The 23,787-nt window shown below is 38.6% G+C and overlaps 1 pseudogene across 1 annotated transcript; it reads left to right on the top strand.

The window, feature by feature from the left end:
• The first annotated feature begins 16,428 nt into the window (after positions 1-16,428).
• Positions 16,429-17,875, top strand: LOC311211484 (lysosomal protective protein-like; annotated as a pseudogene). Its single transcript has one exon. The product of its transcript is annotated as a lysosomal protective protein-like (transcript).
• The last annotated feature ends 5,912 nt before the right edge of the window (positions 17,876-23,787 follow it).

Below are 23,787 nucleotides of genomic sequence, written 5' to 3'. Positions count from 1 at the left end.
ATATTCATGCAAGGAAAAAAAAAAAAAAAAAAAAAAAAAAAAGGCACTTTCCCACCTCCAGATTGGATTTTTCTACCTTGATTTCCACCAACTGAACCTGTTACAGGCAATAAAATAAAAATAAAATAAGCAGTAAATGCTAATGGCTGGATGATAATTGGGTATACATGTATGTAGGGAATCACCAAAACTGACCTTTTGAATTCTTGAGCATGAGCCTGCTACTTGCTAGCTGCAGTCAGTTTAGGCTGGATGTAAATTTTGATAACTCCTGGACTAAACAAAGAATTGCATCCCAAGTCCTGCAGTCAATAAACAGATGCAAGACAGAACCAGCTACTAGGAGGCTGCTTGTGCATTGTGCTTCTGCATGTAAACTATTTAGACTATGATAACAGGGGACTTGGGGGGCTGGAAAAGAGGAGGGTGCTCAAAGAAGGGTTCCCAAATAGCATTGGTTTTGGAAAGTGAAAGCAGGGACACAAAGAAGAAGGTGAAGATCATGACTGGAGGAAAGATGTAAGATACGGGGGAGGTCATGGAGATCAGGAAGATGAAGGCAGATCAATACTGGGGGACACCCACTGGGGGATACCTAGGTCCCATTGCTGATAATGTGATCTCCTTGAGGGGAAAGAAACTTGAGAGCTGGTGAATGCAATGGGGGGTGGGGGGTGGGGAGAGCAAGAGAGTGAGCATGTGTGTCAGATAACCAAGTAGGATAAAAACTCTAACCTCATTTATTATTAAATCAATGCCAGGACCAGATTTACTGTAGGCTGTGATATACTCTGTCTCACCTGTGTCAAAGATCCAATCCAAATCAGTCATGGTAATTTCATTGTCCTATATATTGCTTAGCAAAAGTTGCTTTCCCTCCAGGGTTGTCCCAATCCCTAAGAAAGGGATGAACTTAATTGATAAAGCAGCTCACTGCACAGTACTGAACTCCACAGTCAATCAGAAACACACCAGTTAAGTCTTTCTCTTTCTTTCTTTCCTTATGTGTCCTCTTTGGACAGTTTCACACTGATCCAATTCATTGAAAATAGAAATAAATACAAACCTACACAGGGAAAATTGCATTTGAATGTTTCCTGGAGACTCAGTGGTGACCAGTACTGAGAGATTACTTTATCTGCCTTGAAAGAAATATTCATCACCATTTTGGCAGCTTTGTCATTCAAGTGGCAGGAAGAATTCAGTTTTTCATTCAGCAGGTGCTGATACAGTTATAGCAAATCCTAAGAACAGGAGAAAATAGCCAGTACATACATATACATGCACAGTTCTCCCCCCCATGTCTTCAAAGCTCAAGAGTGGAACATTTCTGACCTGAAATGTCACAGCCAAGTTGTTATTTCATGCCCTGTAAACATGTGCCAGATGATTGCATCTTCCCCTCAGGCAGAAGGATGGAAAATATCAGGTCCTTGCTAACAAACCTTGGGATTCTCTGTGCTTCTCCCTTTAAAAAACAAATCTGCTGCTTTGTAGCTGGGAGGCTTTTCACAGCTTCCATTCAATCCTGCTAAAGATGTGATTTTAGACTCTGATACCTGGCACTACTGGGAAGAGATCAAGATTTCTTTAGGAGGGACCAGAACTGACCTGAGTAGGACCCACCAGAGGAAATGTCACTTAAGCAGGGGATATTTGCCCTTTTTAGAAGTCTAGCCCTTGATTTATCAGGAATATGGGATGTTTTTGGAAAAGAAAAATGTTTCCTTGTGGGCCAAAGCATGTCATTGTGAATGAAATATCAGCATGTACTTGATATTTTGAGCCCCAGAGATCCAAGTTTTTGATTCATGAATAAGTGCATAGGCAGCTGGCCCCTTCAAACTTACTTTCCCTTGGCTCTGATGCTGTAGGAACATTGTTGTTTATGTATGATTATTTGAAAATAAACAGCTATTTTAGCTTTTTAGTGCATAGGCCAATTAACCATCTAAGCATTGAGAGAAGCAGAGGCTCCATCAGAGTGGTTAGGATGGCTAGATGAGAGCAGAAAACATTGGTCTTCCCAAGATAAGTTCTTTCTGTCTGTGAACAAATGTTTTTTAGCCACAGAGGAGGAAAAAAGAAAGACACTTCTCACATACAGAAAAGTACTAAATTGAAAGGGCCTATTTTTTACAGCAACTGAAGTAGTCTCTATCTATCATCTACGGGGCTGGGTCCTGGCGTCAGGGTTATCTAACAGCCTCAGTTTCTGATAGTAATTCAGCGTTGATTGCAAAAATAACAAAGGACAAAGGAACTGTCCATCTGAGAGACACAAAGCAACATTCAACCTTAAAAACTATTTCCCACGCTAATTTTTGATGGACTATACATAACTCCTCTGTTACATTTTCTCATTGTTGTCTTATTTCTGAAGGAACTACTCCATTTGTATGTATTCATGTTGATTTTCCTGCTAAAAATGTCAGCCTCATTTATAAATTGAATGGGAAGTTGAGTCCCTGAAACTGCAAGACCCCTCCCCCTTGGGTAGGAAAGACTCAAGCAAGGCCAGAAATCAATATAATAGAGTTGAGAAAATGAAAAACGGAGGATTCACATACCTGATATGATGGTTTTTCTATTTAAGTGTATCTTTTCTTCAGATGACCTCAATCCACTTACCTTCATACCATCTTGAAAATGTTACCCAGACACAGGAAATGTAGGAGAAAAAGTACAATATATCCCTTGTATATTGTATCTGTAATTGATATTTTTGCTATTTGTGTCAGCTTGCAAAATTGTTCATTAAGTTAATTTGTAAATCTTTACCTTGTTTTATTCAAACTTGAACTGTTAACCTCTTTTACCAAAAATGCCTCTACTAGAACAGATTAGTTATGAATATGACTGCAATATTCCAATTTTTCGTTGACCTGGTTAGCTACAGTAATCATGTATTATTATTGTGTATAGTTAGAACACAGAAATCTAAGATGTGGGATAAGGAATAGGGCTTAAAATACCTATGCTTTCTACATTAGTGAAATTTTAATAGGACTGGATTTTAATAAAATATTTTATAAAATATTTTTATTATTTTTTCCATTAAAATGTTGAGGGCAGAGGAAAAAAAAATGTTAAATATGTATTAAGATGTATCACTCTTAAAATCACATTCCTGCAAAACATGCTTTTCAGGAAAGATGACATCTTTTAGGTGTATTAGCATGTCTCCTCTCTTCTGCATTGCTCTTTCACCTTCCTGAAAGAGAGATGATTTCTGCATTTCTGATTGTATTTCACCACAACAGACAGGAATAACATGATCTGACAAGTTGTCCCTGAGCTGACTTCCATACACACTAAATGATCTTTGCAGTAGATGACATTCAACAATATAGATAACCTTAGCACAATAAAAAGATGGGACCATATTCTCCAAAAAATATAAATTAGCATAGTTTCACTGAACAAAAAGATCTGAGTCAATTTAAGCCAGCAAAAAACGGTGTGATACAGTCAAATTGGTTAAATTACAATTCTATTTAATTATTTGCTGAAGCTTAAGGAAATGAATTATTTGTGTTCATTGTGAATACCTTCTCAGTAATTGCTCTGTGCTTGAAAGTAAATGAATGTAAAATGTTTAGGTGACTCCTGTCATATTCTTGTTGGATAGAGCAGAGAGTGCTTACACACTATGAGCCAGGCAGCAACACTCTAGCACACTTTGTGCTTGCCTCTTGAGGTGACTAATATCACTAACAAAACTAAAGTGAAGTGAGAGGAGAAGCTGTTGTTTTAGCAGCCAAACAGTGATGGGAGCAGTAGGCTTGAACTCTCTTTTGTCGCTTCTTCCACAAACTGTTTAGAAGGGTTTAACAAAATACTCAGGGTGTGATATATTAAAACACTGCTCTAAAATTCAATGAGAGATGTTTTAGTCATGTTCCTTTTCTGAAGTCTTACTCTCTGGAGGAGAGATAGTACAAAAGAAAAGCATGGTTGATGTGCAGGTGATAAAGGACAGGTAGCAAGGAGTGGATTGCAAACAGGGTTATATACACATCCATGAGATTTTGTGTCAGGGGCTGTTACCAGGAACAAATTGTTATGGACTAATAGATGTAGTCCATTTGATTAGTATATATGGGGGTAAAGGTGTGCATTACTTAGCCAGGACTGTGAAGATCTTGAGAGTCCAAAATCACATAAGAGAAAGGTATAAGCACCATGCTATAAGCACTGATGTCTTTAGTGGAAAAGGTACAGACTCAGGGAGAAAACCGGGGGGTGCAACTTGACATTAAACACAAGGTGAAGCAGCTCAGCTGCTCTGCCTCTGTATTGAAGAGTCCTTTATTCTCTTCAGCACCTTTTGTTTTAGCAGTGGATCCCAGGCTAACTGTACAGCTACAAAGGGACTCTGGGGTATGAACAGTGTTATGGAGTTTTCATGAAAATCAGTCTTCTTTAATGGAGAAGGGGAAGAATGTTCCAAAAAAATCTCTAAAGTATCTGATAAAAACAACTGTTATAAAACTTTAAGGCAGGATCTGAGCTCCGGGCAGATGACTGTTTAGACAGATAAGAAGTCTGTGAAAAGACAATTTCAGCCAGGGAATTCCCTTTAACTTGATATTGATAGTATTATTGTCAGGAAAATAAGAAATAACAAAAGGAAAAGTCAAAAGCACAGAGGTAAGAAGCATGTCCCCCAAAGCTAGAATGCTGCTTCCTTTCAAACTTCTCTAAATAGTCACACAGATCAGAATATGATCTGAACTCTAAAAAAACTATTAGCTAGATACAAAAATTCAAACTGCCTCTTGCTGTGAATGGGCAGGATGCAGTGCGATGTGGAACACTGGCTGGGGTCAGAAGGCAGTTAGACAAAATCATTAGGTTTAACCCACAGAAGTCAAATCTCATGGCCAATTGAGTCCACTGGCTCTGCCTCTGCAAAGTACTTTCAACTGATTAGATCAGGCCAAGAAATGCCTTGCAGTATTATTGTGATCTTTAAGTCACAGAAACCCTGAGAGTAAAGGGATGAAATTCTAACTGTGCTTACTGAAACAAGATCTGTGAAGTAAGGTAAATTATATTACCAAAAATAAAAAGTTTGAAAGCCAGATAGTCATTCAAGAGAAAAAGCAGGGAGCTAAAAGCTACTATTGTGACTGGAACTGTACTCACTGGAACTGGCTTCATTCCAGGGGGGAGAACATCTAAAAATTTTTAAATTTTCCAGGAAGAGTTCTATCTGATGGTCTAGAAGAACAAAGGTGGATTACTTGGGGTCTTCAGATACATTTCATTCCAAAAATATACAAATCTTTGACTTTTGTTTCTATTTGAAATGTTATATGTTTCCCTATAGGAAAGAAAAAATAAAAATAAATAATAATAAAAAAAAATTATAGTGGGTAAGTTGTGACTTCCAAATGAAAAAAGATGTTTAACTTCACAAATTCTAAATAGATATATACATGCTGAGAATCTTATTCTTTCTTCTTTAAAAAGGAAATTAAACTAAGTCAAAGTACCTCAATTTCAGTGGAATCAAAAATATTACCATGGTCTATAGTTTTATCACATTTCCTATGACTAGCTTTACTAGCAATTTTCAACTTAGATTTAGAAAATGTCATGTAGATTGACAGCTTTCAGTATTGTTACTTTTGAAGAAGGTAAAGAATAGGTAGCTATTTTTGGAAGGTACTGGATACAGCTGTATTTCTATAACTAAATTTGTATCCTTCACACTGCATGTCACTGATACATATGCTAAACAGGAATCTAGTTATATGCGTAGCAAGACATATGCAAAAATACTGCAAAATATTAATAAAGCCTTTGAATTTTGCAATGTGAGTGGAGTATTCCAGCATCCTTGATATAATCCCAGCATAATGCAGTAACTGATTCATAAGCAGAACTACTTTGAATCACAAGTTAAAATATAGTCAACACAGAATGTGAATGCAATATACAATCTTAAAGAAAGATGGGATATAAAGGGTAAATGTTTAATTGCACCAAAGATTCTATAATGAAGTAGCACAGTCTAATTTTGCCAGTTGCACATGTGCTTGGCTCATGCACTTATAAAGCCACTAGTACATGATGAAAATGTTTTCCACTTTTTAACATGTTCCTGGCTGTCCTTGAAGCCTAGGTCAATTCCCTACTCTATCCCCAGCTCTTACAAGTCATTAGAGAGCTTTATAAAAGAATTTTGTTCCCATCCATTTTGGTGGGAATCAGAAAACAAACAAACAAACAAACAAACAAACAAAAACCACAGATATTTCATTTCAGAGGAATTTAGGAATCCATTTCTCTTTTGGAAAACTAACTGGTTCTACATAGATGTTGGGAGACCAAATGAGTCTCATTGCATGTTCACATACTCTAGGCAATAAAAGTCAACTATACACCATAGCTAAAGCAATAATAAAAAATGATATTTTGAGGGAATCAGCAGAAGGAAATTCCTAGGAAAATATGTTCAGTATATCTGTTGCATTCTGGCAGAACAGCCTAAACTGAGGGCACAAATAAGATGAATTTACTTTCCCTTTAGGCCTACTCCATTTCAACATACATTGAGCAGCAAAAAGGCCCTGAGGTATAAATTAGAGCAACAGCTGCTTTTAGCTTGCAACACCTCATTTTACACTGCCTTCAGACTCCCTTGAAACTCATGATACCTGAACAACTATTTCAGAAGTGTTTAAATTCACTTATTTTGCCAGAGAATCTGCAACCAAATCATAAACGATCTCTTGCAGGTGCAAGCTCTGCCTGGCTAAGCCATCACTAGTTACACATTTCTCCCCCTTCTCACCGTGCTTTGCTGGTTTTGGGATCAGGCTTGTCCTTTCACTGAGAGTAGCTTCCAGTCTGGGACTCCCTTCTTAACTTCACAGATGGTCTCAGGTGGCATGGTGCTTTACTATAGCCCGTTTTTAGCTCCATAGGGAATCCTGTCCTTCTTCCCTCTTCTGTGCCTCTCCCCTTAGAAAGGCTATCTGGGTGAAAACACTTTTCACTGCACAGCAAAGGACAGGATTGCTTCTGTTAATTGTTCTCTTAATGACAGTATCACTTAAGACAGAGAGTTAAATGTCTCGCTCCTAACAGTGGTACTGAAAGGAAGATTTGAACCCCATGCAAGCATGCTTTGGCAACACGCAGCCATTGACAGAGAAGAATCCTCTGGTGTATCAATAGCTCATGGTATGGGAGATGTGGGTGACAAATGTCAGATAATGCTGAAATTAAGCACCACAGCTGCCACCCCTTATCTCTGTAATGTTTGCTTCTGATCAGTCATGCAAAGATTATTAGAGAAAGTCACAGACTTGCTGAAGCAGAAGTCAAGAAGCAGAGTTGAAATTCCTGCATATTGCCAACATCAAAGCAGTTCTGTGCCTTGTTTATCTAAACATGACCTGCCAGATGCGGGGTGCAGTGACACCTAGAAATATTGTCCTGTGGAAAATGCCATAAAGCCACCCCCTCAGACTTGCCTTTCATACTTTATTGTGGCTCTTTTACATATTCACTTTCTAAACATCTCTTAATCATGCAGGCTATCACATTAGGATATAACTCTTACTGGTTACCCAGAGCACTTTTGTCATGCTTACCTCAGCACTTGTGTTACTTGGTCTTATGGCTACTACAACCTGGCTCCACAGGTCTCTGTAATTATAAAAAAAACAGTCTACACTTTCTGAGCAAAAACATCATGTCTTCATTTTCTTTTTCTAAACCAACAGATATTCATTACAGTCTGTCAAACTAAGAGGATAGCTTCGATATATCATCAGACCCACAGAGTAATTAGCTTATGTCAAGCAAACAACATATTTAAATTTTGCCAGCTTTTGTTTTGCTAAGCAAAAACAGCTCAGGAAAATTAGCAAGACCTCAGCCCTTGCCCTGCAGTATATTCCATGTTTAGATGAATGATTTGAAAATTATGCGTAAGAGGAAATGTCTGTGCATCTTCCATGGGATGATATGGGTAGTTTGGTGCAATCTATCATATTGCCCAGGTCAACAGTAGCCCTGTCCATAGTAACCCCTTCAGGAATTGTTTCATAGCAGGGTGGACCATATATTTTTTTCCCCTCCTGTGATATCTCAGGAGCTCCCTGTTCATGCCTCAAGACAGAAAAGAAATGTATTTTCTTCCTTTGAAACCTGCTGGCAGGTTTCTCTGACTAGTCTGAGACCATGTGGTCAAACATGTGGCCAGGTTGAAAACCTGGCCTTATCTTGGGGCTGTAACAGCAAGATTTGGCTCTTTGAGCTGTAGTGCTATTAGGATGCAATAGGTTGAGCCAGTAGGTCCTACGGTTCTATAGAACTACCATAAGCATGAGGGAGCAGATCTGGAATGACAGCAGATGATGCATTGCAGGATCAGCAGTGATTCAGTAGGAGCCACGTATGTATCATCCCAGAAGCGATCTTGCAATATTGAGCTACTCTCAAGTTCAAAACTGGAGCAGAAAGGGTGCATTGCAATTTTAAATATTCTATTAAGGTTTCTTTTCAGGGGAATTACCATCCATTCTCAGCTACTCACAGAAATGGTAAAATCAAGGAATATTTAGGGAGTGGAAGTGTTTTAATACTGGGTGGCAGAGCTCTCACAAGCTCTAATTTTATTCTGAATATTAGAAATTGTTGTTCCCCGGAGAGACTTATTCAACACCTGAGAAGCATAATATTAATCGCTTCTCCCCAGTTCTAGTTTTCAGGTTACTCCTGGGTAAAGCAGGTGACCAGACACAATATTTTATAATGACAAAAAATTAAATGTGCCTGATTTAGTTCCTGGTTGTTCTCCAAATCACCACCATTAGCAGAAGCTATTACTATCTGTGTTGATTGTCCAAGCTTTATTCTTCCTTAAGACAGGCTCTGCGAGTGTGTGGCATAGAACATGCAGGGCATCCAGACACATTAAGTGATCTTGTGCACATGTACACACATGCACAAAGCATGTCTAAGCAGACCCAAAAGTAATTGACCAAAATAAATAATAATAATAATTAATAAATAATGTGGTCTGTGTCTGACAATCCAAAGTTTAAAAAGAAAAAAAAAAAAAGGGGGGGGGGTGGGGAGCCAGGGGCGAATTAAGCATGCCAGTTAATGAATAGGCTTCACAATGTCTTGTGGACTCAAAAATCTCAGAGTGCACTTAGACATTAAATTTATGTCTACCTTTGCCCTTCCTTTCTCCATCCATCTTGATAGCTCCGTGTGGATGAAAATCTCATCAGTATTAGAGGAGGGGGCAAGCCAGAGAAAAGGCTCATAGATGTTTTTTTGGGGTTCTGCTCTTTGAAAGCCCCCCTTCACCAAATACTTTTTTTGTGCCCTCTGAAAGCAGAATAGAAATTAGAAAATTCCTTGGTTCCTTTCTCCATCCTTCTAGTTTCCTTGAGGTCATTCAGATGAGTGTTTGTCCCTCACTGACTTTTAGGAAACTCCCCTCACTGTGTTTTTTTTTTGTTTTTTTTTTTTTTTTGTTTTTTTGATATATCAAGAGCTCCTTCAGAACAGTTCTACTGTGGTGTCCCTCCCACATCTTTCTGAGGCGAATCAGTGCTAATCCATGAACAAGGAACCAAGGGTCAGTAGAAGTATCCGGACTAGAGTTGCTAATTTGGTCTCATAGTTACAAATTCTTCCTTTATCCATCCTGTGGCTACTCTTAGGTTGATTTATGTTACCTGTACTGCAACCACATTCCTATTTCTTTTCAGTTATTTCCAGTCCGGACTTTGTCCTTCTCTAGCTGGTTAACTCTGCCTGATTCCCTTGCTCAAATGTTTCAGCTGCTCATTCACAGCTCTGAAGCTCTGAGTGTCCTGGGGGACATCGGGAAGCTGCCAGGGAGCTGAGTGCACTAATGCTTTAGCACATTACCTTCCCTCCAGTGAGCAGCAGACCTTGACCTCAAATCTGTTCAGAGCATCTTCTGGACAGGTCCTGTTCCCAGTCCTGTTGAGACCAACAAATGGGTCTTGGATCAGGTGTTCAGGCTCAGATTCATAAGAAGGTGAATATAACTATTTCGTATTGATTTTTATTTGTATCTGGGTACTTGCGCACAACTAGGGATCTGATTTTCTATAGCATAATGAATCGTCACGGAAAATAAACCCTTCCTCTTTCATTTTAGATAAGTCAATAGTAATCTTCTCATCAGCTGTCTGTATCAACTTATAGAGTTAGAAATGAAATATTCTGATTTTCTGCCTAAAAATAGACAGTTGTTATCTACATTTTTCATTTCTTCCTAAGAACTCTGTTTCTGTTTAATACGCAAGTCAGTATATATGCATATATAAACATGTGTGCATGTCTTCATGTGTATGCTTATATGCAAGCCCTTAGAATGGGTGCACACATCTTTTTTCTGAATTGCAGTCATGCTAACCAAAATCCCTCCAGGGCTTTTCTCACCACTCCTTTTCACATGTTTGACAGTTTCCCAGGGAATTAGTCTTAGTGCATTATTGGATATGTGTTCTAAATAATTAAATTTGACAATTCTGTGGGAGAAATCTCAGAAGAAAAAACAAAACAAAACAAAACAAAACAAAAAAAAATAAAACAAAAAAAACCACTGTAATCTCTGAATGCAGAAATATATTGGGAGGGGTTCTTACTTTTTTCTCCAAGATACCCTATCCCTCCTTTTGTCTGTATCTTCTATCCCATTAAATGCCATTGCTCATCATCTTAATATGCAGAATCTCATCTCAGCAGGTACATTTCGTTTATTGAAACATTATTTGAGAACAACTTTATTAAAGATTCAAGATGCCAATACAAGATGACATAGTGCATAGCAGCTTGTTACATGGAAAGCTTTACAGAATTAAACAACATTCAACAGTAGGCAAGATACAGTGTGAATTACAGAAAGGAGCAATGTTAAACTGATCCCTGGTGAATAAATTAAAAGTGTTTAGTCACATGGTTAGGAATGAAGACAGACAGGAGCAGAGAGGCATAGACAAAAGACAAGAAATAATTTTTGAAAAGACATGGGGAAGGACTGAGAAATAAGAAAAAATATTACCTCTAGATTACAGGATGTGCATAGAAGGCTAAGGGGCTCAGGAGAAAGTGAGACCTGGAGAGGCAGAGAAGTTCTGCTTTCTTAAGTTTTCTGTTTGACTGAAGTTTATTATAAAAAGTGAAACCTATCATTTTTTAGATTTGGTTATGCACATCCATTGGAGATTATTCCCAGCTCTGCCTTGGCGATCAGAGTTTACAGTGGTCTAATATGTTCCTCCAGTGAAAGACTTGGTCCCCATAAATTGCAAGACCTTTGCTTGACTAAAACTCTTAAGTAAATTCATTGCACAACGGAACAAAATACAAACCAAAAACTGAATATCAGAACTCAACATATATGATGAATAGCTGGGGAGAAATATAATGAATTTATTCAGTAAAGAATATTACTTAGCTGCAGTCAGAATGGAGTACTGGGTAAAGAGATTTGCAAATAACATATTTGAAATACACTGAGAACAAATTTATCCAAAGCATCAGCAAAAACAAGTTGCAACTTTTTGCCCATATCATGTTTTTGTACAAAATGTCTTTTAAAAATAAAATAAAAATAAAATAAAATAGTGATGTCCACAAGAGCTATTTAATTGCCAATTAGGGATCTCTAAAATTTTTGTTTACGGTAGAAAAATAGTCTTCAAAGGATGCTCAGTAAAAGAACCTTGACTAATACCACTTTCTGACCTTTTGAAAATAATCCTTTGTGAAGCATTTTTTAAGAGTCTGTTAATAGGAAATAGAAAACTGAAAAATACTGAACAAAAATAAAAACATTGCCATATTCTTCCACAAGCAAGGAAACGTCCATTGTCTGCTCTCCCTGTTGACAATGTGCTTGTATTTTCCAGCAGTGAAGCCACATCTGTGTACCCTGAAGTTACTAGGACAGATGTTCACACTTCTCTAGAATCAAAGAAAAGGTGCCAGCATACTTTGTGTAGTAAATAAAGTTCTGGCGTGCTCAAACCCTACCTCTCTCCACTGTAGCAATCATGCTGTAAATCAAAAGATTCTGCAGTGCTGCATGGTCTTCCAGTGTATGCCTTACAGTATTTTTATCAACTTGTTCCATCATAAATTACAGCCTTTTCCTTTTGACTTTTTTTTTTTTTTTTTTTTTCTAGTAATTTCTTTTATGGGTCCACCATCTTTTGCAGATGGGGGAAAACAAAAAAATCAATAGGGCAGAAAAAGAATAGTTCAGAGGAAAGCAAAGTGAGTGTGGCTCAGTGTATGAAGCATAACACTACTAGCTAAAATATCTGGATTCTTTCCCTTGTTCTGCTCATGAATTTCATCTTGTTTTTATTTGCTCTTGCACTCACTGAAGTTCCTTAGGCCAGATGCTTTACCTCAAGTCTTGCTTGTAACGTATGTAGTATAGCTGAACCTGACATCCTTTAGAGACATCTAAGAAGAAAAAAAAAATAGTAATAGGGTTGATACATACCCATCTGATGTGTATAGGGTACAATGGCTACTGTCTTCATCACAGAACATTTCTGCATAAAGTATTTGAGACTATTTTATTAAGAATAGAAGTCCTAATATAAGAGTATTATACTTTTTTCCATGGCAGGTCCATAATCCCATTTACCAATTCACCAATAAATTGCCATTCAACTCAGTGATGCCAGCTTAAAGAGAACATGTAAGAACATGAAGAAGCCACATGGCAGAGGCTGTAAGCAGCAACCTACGGCCATAGTCACAGTGAGTGAAGGTCTTCATGGAAGGTGAAGCTTTCAAATTAGCCTTTTGCTATACGCTCTGATAGCAAAGCAGAATTGAGCCACCACAGAATCACATATCAGCTAGAAATATAAATTGGCAACATATTTCATTGCTCTGTTTTCACAGAAGTTCTTCTCAAGAAAGGACACCCAGATGAACTCAGAAAATCTATAAGTTTGGGTCCAATTTCATAATGAAAGTGCCCACTTTCAAGTAACCTTGTGAGTACACAGAAAAAAGTCTGCAACTTTTCTGTATTCATTTTACTTCATAGTTAGATGCAAAAATAACAAAATCACATGAAAGGATGTGTTCTCCATGTATAAATGCTCATTAACTGAGATGAGAAAGCAATAGAAGGCTCAAGAGAGACCTTTGTAGTGATTTCCAGTCTTTTCTGGACACCCAAAGCAGACTTTTTCACAGATATGCTATACTCAGACAAATCCATCTTTATGTTTGGGAAGTCCCCAGTCACTAAACTTCAGAACTTGATTTAGGAACCTAATTCTAATTTCAGGGTTCATCTCCTGTTTGAATGATGCAATGTGCCAAAACCTCTTAAAGAGCTGGATCTTTGTTAGGAAAAAAAAAAGGAAAAAAAAAAAAAAAAAGGTGAATATCTCTAATCTCTTTTGCACAGTTCCACAGATATGACAGATACTCTCTTAGTTACAGGTTCTCTGCTCCTGTGCTCCTGTCCTCCTCAACATGAGGAGGAGATGGCTCGGGATGTATTTACATTGAAAAATCCTCACAGAGGTGCCCTGGGCACAGAAAAAAAAAAAAAAAAAAAAAAAAAAAGAGCTTTCTACAGCTCTGGGACCATGAAGATCCTGAAATAACAATTCCTGTTCACTGACTGATGGTCTTCTCTCTACCTGCAGTCAGCTGAGTAGGGTGACTGTTTGGAAATATGAAATTACCTGGAGAAACGGTTACTTTGACATCCAGAGTGGATGCAAGGAAGAACTGGTGAAATTCTCCTCAGCAAGAAAGCTACCAGCAGCCAGCACAGAGCTGGATTCCTCCTCCAGACTACAGCATACTCGTGGATTGCACAAACACCAAAAGTCTCAGAGTCACTTTAGTTCCTTTCTAAACTTGGAACTACCCCTGCATTGCTAGCACAAAGGGTTTCTTTTTTGTGTGTGATAAAGGGAAAAAGTTAATTACACAATTCCTCCTCTTCTCTTCTGGATTATGCTAGTGCAGTCTAGACTTGCAATTTAGAAAGCCGTTTATAAGCAGCTGCTTGGCAAAGAGCAGACATCTTTCTTGTAATCCAGTACATTTAAATATTTAAAGGCCAGCTGCACAGAGCAGTGTCCCAGAACATTGTCACTGGGACATGGTGACTCATACACAGCCAGAGGAACATGAATCAGACTTTCTGCCACAAGATGGGGCTCTGCCTGCCCTGCTTCACCATACAACCTGTTTTATGCTTTGCTTCCTCTCCTGCATGAAAAATCATTGTTTCCTTGGTTATAATATGTCTCTTTTTTTTTTTTTTCTTTCTTGTTTTGCTGTTCAGCAGCACATTTATTTTCCATGGCAAGAAAACAACTTTTCTGTCTTGTCCCTAAACAGACACAGAAAACTGACAAAGCCTCCAGGATCCCCTTGTATGAGATAGATGAGCTGTACTTACAGAATTAAAGCAAAACCTTTATTGCAGAGGAAAATGATGCTATAACCATGCCATCTGTTTCATAGCCTCCTGGAACAGAAAGCATTCACGCAGGTTTCCTGCTTCTTACTATTTCAGCATTTTGCTCGTAAGAAGCAGAGGACCAATGACCAGATTCTGATGTTTAGTGCTCACCAGCAAATCAGTAACAGACTGAATTTAGCAGATCTGTGCCAGACCTTCATCTGGAAATTAAATGCAACCTTGCAGTAAAGCAAAACAATTATTAGTGCTGTGGTTGTGCCCGGGGGCTTTAATTGGATCTTCACAATGACTGGTAGTTAACACATACATAATAAAACTAATCTGTGCCCTAAGGTCTTCTAATGGCTTTACATCATGGAGGTTCAGATGGCTGAAAATTGGACACCATTTCTTTGATATGGGAGGTGGCAGTTTTGAATACTTTTGCTGTTTTCTACATATCAGGTATCAAATGACCAAAGTGAATCCCACTAGTTGCACTTACTGTGCATGAAGATGTGAGGATGATCATACCAGAGCTGCCCATCAGCTTTATCCATGTAGTGTTGCAAAACTAGTGACTATGCTCACCTTAGGAGGCAATAATCCAGCTTCCCTCTCCCTGCAGTGGGGAATGTTCCCAAGTGGCAGGAGCTTGAGATGAGCACAGCTGAGGGTGATCATACATAGCTCTGGCACTGCAGAGTGACCACCTCCTGGGGAAGGGAACCACCATGCACATACCTTCAATGTTCAAGCATGATGTTCAAGCATCATGCATGTACAGTGAATGTCTGAACTTATCCAGCAAAGAAATCTGTTTCCTTCTCTGTCCACACCACCCTGAAACTCCTTGTAACTGCTTCTAAACAGTAAAATTAAAAAATGGTGATCAACAGAATGGCCCATGGAGGATACCTAGGCAAGTCTATCCTCCAAAAATGTGGCAGCTGTGTCTGCCATGCCTTCCCATACATTACCAAAAACTGCAGTCTGGAGAATCTGTTTGTTGTTGTTGTTTATTTTATTTTATTTTATTTTATTTTATTTTATTTTATTTTATTTTATTTTATTTTATTTTATTTTATTTTATTTTATTTTATTTTAATTTTGCCACTTGTTCCTGTGTGTCCTTTACATATCCCATTGTTCATCCTAAGTATAAAATTAAAATGATCATATTCATGAAAGTAGTTTAATTGAGTTATGAGCCATTGGGACCACAGACCCTTGACAACCCTCTACATTTCTCATAGTCTGCTATGCAATACATACTGCTAATTTTTAGCTATAAGAAGGTGTCACAGATTCATTGAACAGCTGCAAGCCATTTAGCATTTTGCAGACCACTGATGGCCTCTAAATCATTGATCAACATGTTACCCTCAGAAACATAGAAAACAGAGGCCTCTGAATGACCGAAAATGTCTTTTCTTTGCTTCTACAATTTTTATTTGTGCTTCTTCTGCTATTACATACTTATACTTTTTCTCAGTAAGTTCTAGGTGCTGCTTATCTTAAAAACAAAGTATTCGCATCTCCCTAAATGTCACGAAAACAGCCTTTACCACGTTTAAGACTGAGGTCTAGAAGAATGCTTTTGGCTCAAGTCCAGTCTTCTGTGACCTAAAGTTGCCTCCTTGTACAAGCTCATTATAAACCTGTCAAAATTATTCTAAATGAGCAGGTCTTTCTCTTCACTAGTCCAGCTGGGAGATTGTCCAATACCTTGCTGTTTTGCTGATATGGGGATCTCCTTACTTTCAGGTTAAAACTTCTCACCCATGAGAAGAGGCCATTTTTGTGCCACTATAAAAAAAGATGCCAGAGGCTCAGAGGCTTTCCTTTGCTTAGAAACAAGTTACTTGTACAAAAGGGCTATGAAGTATTGTAACATAATTAGTGGTAGTGGACACAGGGAGCTCCCAGTAAAAATGAACAAGTATGAACTTGTATGAACAAAAATGAACGCTGCTGTGGGTGTGCTGTTGACGCTGGGCCAGGCCACACCATCCAGCCATGAAATGAGCGTCCTGCCAGCCTTGTGCCACTGCAGAGTGGTGGCACTGTGCCTGCACTGCTGGTTTGTGGAGGCACAGAGCAACCCCCAGAGCAACCCCCTGGTACTATAGCTGAACAGCGGCCCTGGCTGCAGCCCCATGGAGGGCTTCCTGAAGAAGCATGGCCCGCCCCTTCCTGGTCCAGCCTGATGTGGTCGGCCTGAAGTACAATGGCTGCACCTGGAACAAGATTGCCAGCACGCTCAACCTGGAGTCCCCCACTGGCCTTGGCTTCTTGTACTCCGAGGACAAGAAGTATGCCACGGATGACACAGAGGTTGCTCACAACAACTACTTGTTGCTGAAGGAGTCCTTCAGCTCTTCCCTGAATACTCCAAGAATGACTTCTTCCTCACAGGGGAGAGCTATGGGGGAGTTTATATCCCCACACTGGCAAAGTGGGTGATGCAGCACGCCAGACTCAACCTGAATCACTGTGGGAAACAGCCTCTCCTCCTAGGAGATCAACAACAACTCACTAATTTACTTTGCCTATTACCACGGCCTGCTGGGGGCCCAGCTGTGGAAGGACTTATAGACCTTCTCCCAGGGGAAGTGGAACTTCCATGACAACCCCAACCTTAATGGCACACTCAAGATGGAGGAGATGATTCAGATTGTAGAGGAATCTGGCCTCAACATCTACAATCTCTATGCCCCATGTGCTGGCAGTGTCCCTGGAAGCATGAGGTGTGAGGGTGACTATCTCATCACACACAACATGGGAAACTCCTTCATCCATATGCCAATGGGGTTCTTTTGGACACAGAACCTATTCTGGATGCCTGTAGCCTGGAAGAAGGTCTGGATGGACCTGCCGTGCACCAACTCCACAGTCCCTACCATGTATTTCAATTCCCTGGAGGTGAGGAAGGGTTTTCACATGTTCCCTGATGCCCTGGAGTGGCAGGAGTGCAGCTTCAAGGTGAACTGCAGCTACAAGTGCCTGTACATGCAGATGAATGACCAGTACCTGAAGCTGCTCGGAGCCATGAAATACTGGATCCTGGTGTGCAATGGGGATGTCGACATGGTCTGCAACTTCCTTGGGGATGAGTGGTTTGTGGACTCCCTGTGCCAGAAGGTGCAGGTGTCTTGCTGGCCCTGGCTCTACACCGAAGGAGGCGAGAACCAGACTGGGGGCTTTGTGAAAGAATTCACCAACATTACCTTTCTCACCATCAAGGGAGCCAGCCACATGGTGCCCACCGACCAGCTCCTCGCTGCCTTCACCATGTTCAACCATTTCACTAAGAATGAATACTGGATAGAAATGATGAAAAATGCTCTCTGTACAAAAACTGTTTATTCCTTCAGTACTTCCTTTCCTGCACAGCCATTTCCAGACTAGTTGCCATTAATTATTAGTTTTAGGAACAGTGGATTAATGAAGATAAATGATCCTGCAGTCTCTGAAATACAAAGCCATTTGTGCAGTCCACTTGGTGGGTCTGCATCCAGTTCAGAGAACCCAGACAGATGTTTCTACCATAAGCACTGTCACCAGAATTGTCACTAGCCATCAGCCTCATTAGCAAGTTCTCTAAACCCGGGCCAAGGACCAATGTGCCACTGAAAGCAAATATCCCTTAGAGATTTCTGCCAGCATGGTTTACAATGATTTAGCAAGGGGCAGTGTGAGAAGCAGCTGTCTCTACTTTTCAGTGGGTGAAAATAATTGCATTTCTTCAGCACAATCACTATGGCATTTCTCACTAGTACCAATCAGTGCTTGAGGACATATCAGTGGTTGCACTTTTAGTTGCTCAATAAGTTGCTCCTTTCTGCCGTCTCAATATGGCAGAAAGGAAGTTGGGAAAAAGGATTTCTTTTTCCAGATCACAGTGATGGCCCAACCTCAACGAGGGTGTTCTGTTCCTGAGTAGATAGGTGCTGCCTTTGTAATAAAGCTCTCTTGGTATATAAAGGCTGGAAGGAAAAACAAAACAAAACAAAACAAAACAAAACAAAACAAAACAAAACAAAACAAAAAAAAAACAACCTAACACCACCAAGTTCTCATGAAGTATAACAATGGAAAGGAAAAAAAAAAGGGGGGGGGGGGGGGAGGGAAATGAAATGCACAGAGGAACAATGGCAGGATTTTATTTTAAATGAACACTTCTTTTCAGGTACTTTGAAAGGCTATGAAAAAAATGCAGTACAAACACTTTATTTCCCTCTCTTACCTAAGTCTCATAAACAGTGTAATCAGTTTTGCTGAAATTTTAGAGACTAAAAAAAAAACAAACAAAAACAATATCCTCAGCCAGAGGAACAGCCCAGCACAAAAATTTCATCACAAAGGGTTAGCAAAACAATTGCAAGCAAACTCATAAAGGTAAAGTTTCAAGCAATCTTATCTCTAGACAGTCCTGCCAACTTAGTTTGTATGTTCTCTTCTTCTTACACATTCTCACTACTCTGCTTTGTTCTACTGATCTCTTTTTTCTCTATTATTTTCTTTTTGAATAACACTGAAAGGAGATTTTTTTGTTCTTTCCTATCGCTTCTAAATAGAAACAAACCTTGTAATCAATGATGTGCATATCTGGTTTTCTACCCAATGATGTCTGAGTGGATTTGAAACTCAAAATATAACCATTTGCCACGTTCTAGTTAGATGATCTGATAAAAAAGGAACTTTGTGCTTCTCTTCCTCTAACTGGTCTTTTGTATGAAAGGTACAAATGCAAACATGTAAACCTGAATGCAGCATATGGACAGAAGTATTATTCTGCATGATTTCCTGCACTTTCTCACACAACAAAACCTTTGTAAAATGGAGGGATAGAGAAGTGTATTGTTCAAGGTAATTAGGAAAAGTATACAAGCCATCATCATTAGTGGTTCATAATACAGCAATGAAAACATGATTGCAGCTTAGCCCTAACTCTTTAGCTGATAGAGCAGGGCCACTACAGCAGAACTGTGGAGAAAAGATGTATGACAAGAGGTTTGTAATGATTTACAGGGTTTTCCTTAATTGCACAATCAGTTGTTTGTTCCAGCTAATTGAGTTCCCCTTCCAGTAATTACTCTTTGCAGTTCTTTATGCCACTGTATTTCATGCTCAAATTTTCATACAGCTACCTTAGCTCAGTTACCTCCCAGGACTTTTCTGCCTCATTCAACTGAATTAGTATTGTTTCCAGAGTGGTTCATGAGGAATGATGGATTTACTCCTTACATAATTTCACTGTTGTGCTTGCCTCTCTAAAGGGTGTGGAGGGGTGCAGAGAGGGATATAGATGTTTTCTTCCAGGTGCACTACTAATGCTTTGGAATCTCATTCTTTATTCCAGAAGTCATTGCTACACCCATGGCCAAAATTTGGCTCCAACCATTTTCTGCCACTTACTTGACTTCTAAATGTCTATGTCTGACAAGATTAAAGAGCAGAAAATATCCCATGTTTAATGGAATCAGAAAATACTAATAAAAGTCTGTATTTATATATGAGACTATAACACTAAGGAAGAAATATTTAATGAGAATATAAAAATTAATATGAAAAACTGAAAAGGCTGTGATGCCAGGATGAATGGAAGGGGTGACAGCTCTGGAGGCTGTTGTGTGATCTGCAGAGATTTGCAGACAAACTTTTATTTTTTCCATCACTTGTGAAATGTTGACTGCTCCTGGTTGTCTGCTACTGTTTATTTTTAAACAGTTTTACTACTCTATTATGTTAACCAATATTACAGTATCTATTTTAACTCACATGTTTATGAAGGTCCTTTCTATGTTATGGGAAGCTGTGAATCCTTCCTCTATGATTGTTTACACATGTATCAAGGGGCACCTATTTAAACTTCCTATGAACCCCTTCAGTCTGAAAAAAAAAAAAAAAAAAAAAAAGCCTTTAGATCTCATTTATTAAGAACTTTTGAACTTTTCCCCTACACCTACTTCTATTAAGCTGTAAATGATTTCTGTGCACTTTTTTTAATGTTTCCATTTTTAGGATTGCCAGATGTATAACAGTAATGATGATTTGTATATCTCATACTCGTTGATATTTTTGGAACTTCTCTTTTTAAGATAAGCAGATGGAGGTTAGCTGAATTTCACCAAGCTATATATTGCAAACAGATAGGATATAAATAAGGTAGCATGAAACAATGTTCTGAGCTGACCTCCATTTTCATCTCCTCTGTTACTACCACAAGCCAAATATCAATATCATATGCTTTATATCTATGCTTGCTTGTCTTTTATAGTCTTCAACAATAAACCAACAAGCAGTGGAATGTCATTACTCTGCTGAGGTTTTATACAGTTTAGACACAGATAATTCTCAGCATTTCTTCTCCTGCATATTGTGAAGGATTCACAGCAATGGGTAGCTAAGCACCATCATTTCACTGTCTTACTCCCCCTCCTCAAAAGAACTGGGGGATTAAAGAAGATGAGAAAAAGCTCATGGGCTGAAATAAGGAGAGGGAGGTCACTCATCAATTATCATCACCATCATCATCACCCCATACTCATCTCTGGTGAGACCACACCTCGTGTACTGTGATCAGTTTGGGGCCCAAGTTGTGCCACGGGAGGTTCATGTTGAAAATTAGGCAATATTTCTTCTCAGAAAGAGTATTTAGGCATTAAAATGGGTTGCCCAGGGAGGTGGTGGAGTCGCCATCCCTGGGGTTTTTTAAGGGAAGGTTGGACTTAGCGCTCAGGGACATGGTTTAGTGGGTGATATTGGTGGTAAGGGGATGGTTGGACCAGATGATCTTGGAGGTCTTTGCTAACCTTAATGATTCTATGATTCTATGATCACAGACAAAACAGACTCAGCATAAGGGAGAACAATGTCATTTATTTCCTATGTTTTATTTCCTATTTTTTGTTGTTGTTTGGTTGGCTGGGTGGGTGGTGGGTTTTGTTTTTTTTTTTTCAGTGCTGTTGACAAAGAAACTTGAATTTGAATGAAGAAAAATAAAAATGATTGTGCACCACATCCCTTTCCAGTAAGTTTAATTTCTTAATTATTTCTAGGGTCATTCCCTGAAAGCTGCCAAGGTGTGACTCACTTTTATTAAGGACTGTGCCATCCAAAGCTGTTCATCAATATCTTTTAGCCTTTCATTTTTCTCAGCCAGTGTTCCTTTTAAGCAGAACTCAGTACAGTGGTTTCAATTGCTTTAAATCTAGTGAAAAGCAAGCTCACATCAAATATGCTGAAAATGATGTAACCTTTATCACAGACCTAGATAGGGGACTAGGATGGAGTCCCTAGTTATAGAAATAAGTGCTCCTGTTGAGCCTTGGATAGTTTAGCCTACAGATCCATACTGAGTCAATGTCCAAAGACTGCTATTAGGAGCACTGCTTTTGAGCCTATTACCTTTTAGAGAAGCCTTTCAAAAAGGATTTTTTGATTCATGTCATCAAAAACCTCATGTCAATTTTTTTCAAGAATAAGGATTTATGCAAAATGTCTGAGCAAATTCTGTTCTGCAGTTCTGTTTATGACACAGACCCAGGTCTCTTACAGACTAGTCTACTCTGCTGTAATATCTACAGTCTAAAATAAATATGGACAAACGACACCAGAGGCTGGTCCCATTCCTGTAATGGCTGAAGTTTCATTTTCTAAGCTGAGTACTTGAAGACTGGGGAGAAGGTTGCTAATCTTTTTGGGTAGTTCTGGATAAAAAGTTTTCTAAGTGTAAAATGATTTATTGATATTCTTTCCATAAAGCTGAGGGAAATAGAGAGGAACTGAGCAATGGGTGATCCAAGAATACTAAGACTGATTTGGCACTGTTCATTAAGGCTGTTGCATTATAAATGATCATGAAATGCACTATTTAGAATTCTAACAACCCCAGTAAGGGCAGCACATTTATTTTTAGAGAATTGTTAGGAACAATTGCTCGGTCCTCCTAATAAACAGCAGCAGCCGCAAGTAGAAATTAACTGCTGTGTAAACACAGTTGGGATGTGTACGTGTCTGTGTTAGTGTGAATGAACTGTGTTACACAGCAGACAAATATCAGCCAACAAACTACTTTTTCTTTTGCTGCAACAAATCCTACAGGACTGCTCTGCTAGCTGGTGTGATCTGAGGACGGACCTTGCTGCAAAAGCCCTGAATGCTAAATCTGGGTTGTGGCTATTTTGTGGCTGTATCTTCATGAACCATCAAAACTACAGGAACCAGGCTGACTAGTAGGAGTGCTTATTGAAAACATCTTCAATCCAAAAGCCTGTCTGGAGACATCATTTCAATAGAAAACATCACCTTGGAAGGTCTTCAGGAACACCTATTACTGCTGATGTGATGGGGGAAATTCAAGTGCTTACGTTAGAAGAACTGTTCACTGAGTATCAAAAATATTGGATAAATTACATGCCTAAATTATGCAAACTAGAATTCATTTTGAATTATTATCACTTAATCATTAATAAAGTTAGCTTGGGCTTACTTCCAATGCCTTCTTTAAATTCTTCTCATTGCTTAAATTGGGAAAAAGTGTGCTTTTCCTTCAACTAAGACATGTTCTGGATCACTGTACATTGTCATGTAACAGCCACTTTCCAGCTTCAAGAAAGCTTTCTTTCAGGTGTTATTGCATGTAAACAGTATTTCTAGGGATTTCTTAATCCTTTAGCTGGGATTTAAATACTTAATTGAAAATACAAAATTATTCGCAGTTTTGCGTGTCTTTGAGGCTCTATTGTGTGGAGGCAATTTAGAAAACTGCATAGATCATCAGAAAAAGAAATTGTACTAGTAATTTTTTTTTATTGTTTGTTAATTTGATTTTTATTGAATCATCTCCCAGGTGAACAAGGTAGGGAAAATTGAGTTGGAAAAATGGAATTTCATCTCTGAAAAAAATAAAGAGTCAAGATGCTGTTTTAAAAATTCCACCTTAAACTTGAAACTTGCAAGCCTAAAAACTTCTCCCGAACTGGTCATGTTGAAATGTGTTTTCTCAGGGCCCACTGAAAAGGTTCATACTGAAAAATCATAAAACATTAATTTAGATATTGAGTTAAAAAAAAAAAAAAAAAAAGAAAAAAAAAGAAGAAAAAAAAAGACAACTAAAATTAGCTTAATGTTTAAATACAAAGCCACTTCAAACTGGAACACTTTTTTTTTTCTTTTTATGAATGTCAAAGCAATTTTTGGACAAGATTGGCCCATTTTTAGCCTAGAAATTCATCTAAACTAACTCTTTTCTGAAAAAAAGTACAGTTTCAACAGAGCTGCTTTTTACAATGAAAAAAATCATTTCAGGAGAAATT

This window comes from Netta rufina, assembly GCF_964035555.1.
Source record: "Netta rufina genome assembly, chromosome: 7".
NCBI classification, from domain to species: domain Eukaryota; kingdom Metazoa; phylum Chordata; class Aves; order Anseriformes; family Anatidae; genus Netta; species Netta rufina.
Note: the sequence above shows the minus strand (reverse complement) of the source record. Positions and strands in the feature narration are given on the sequence as shown.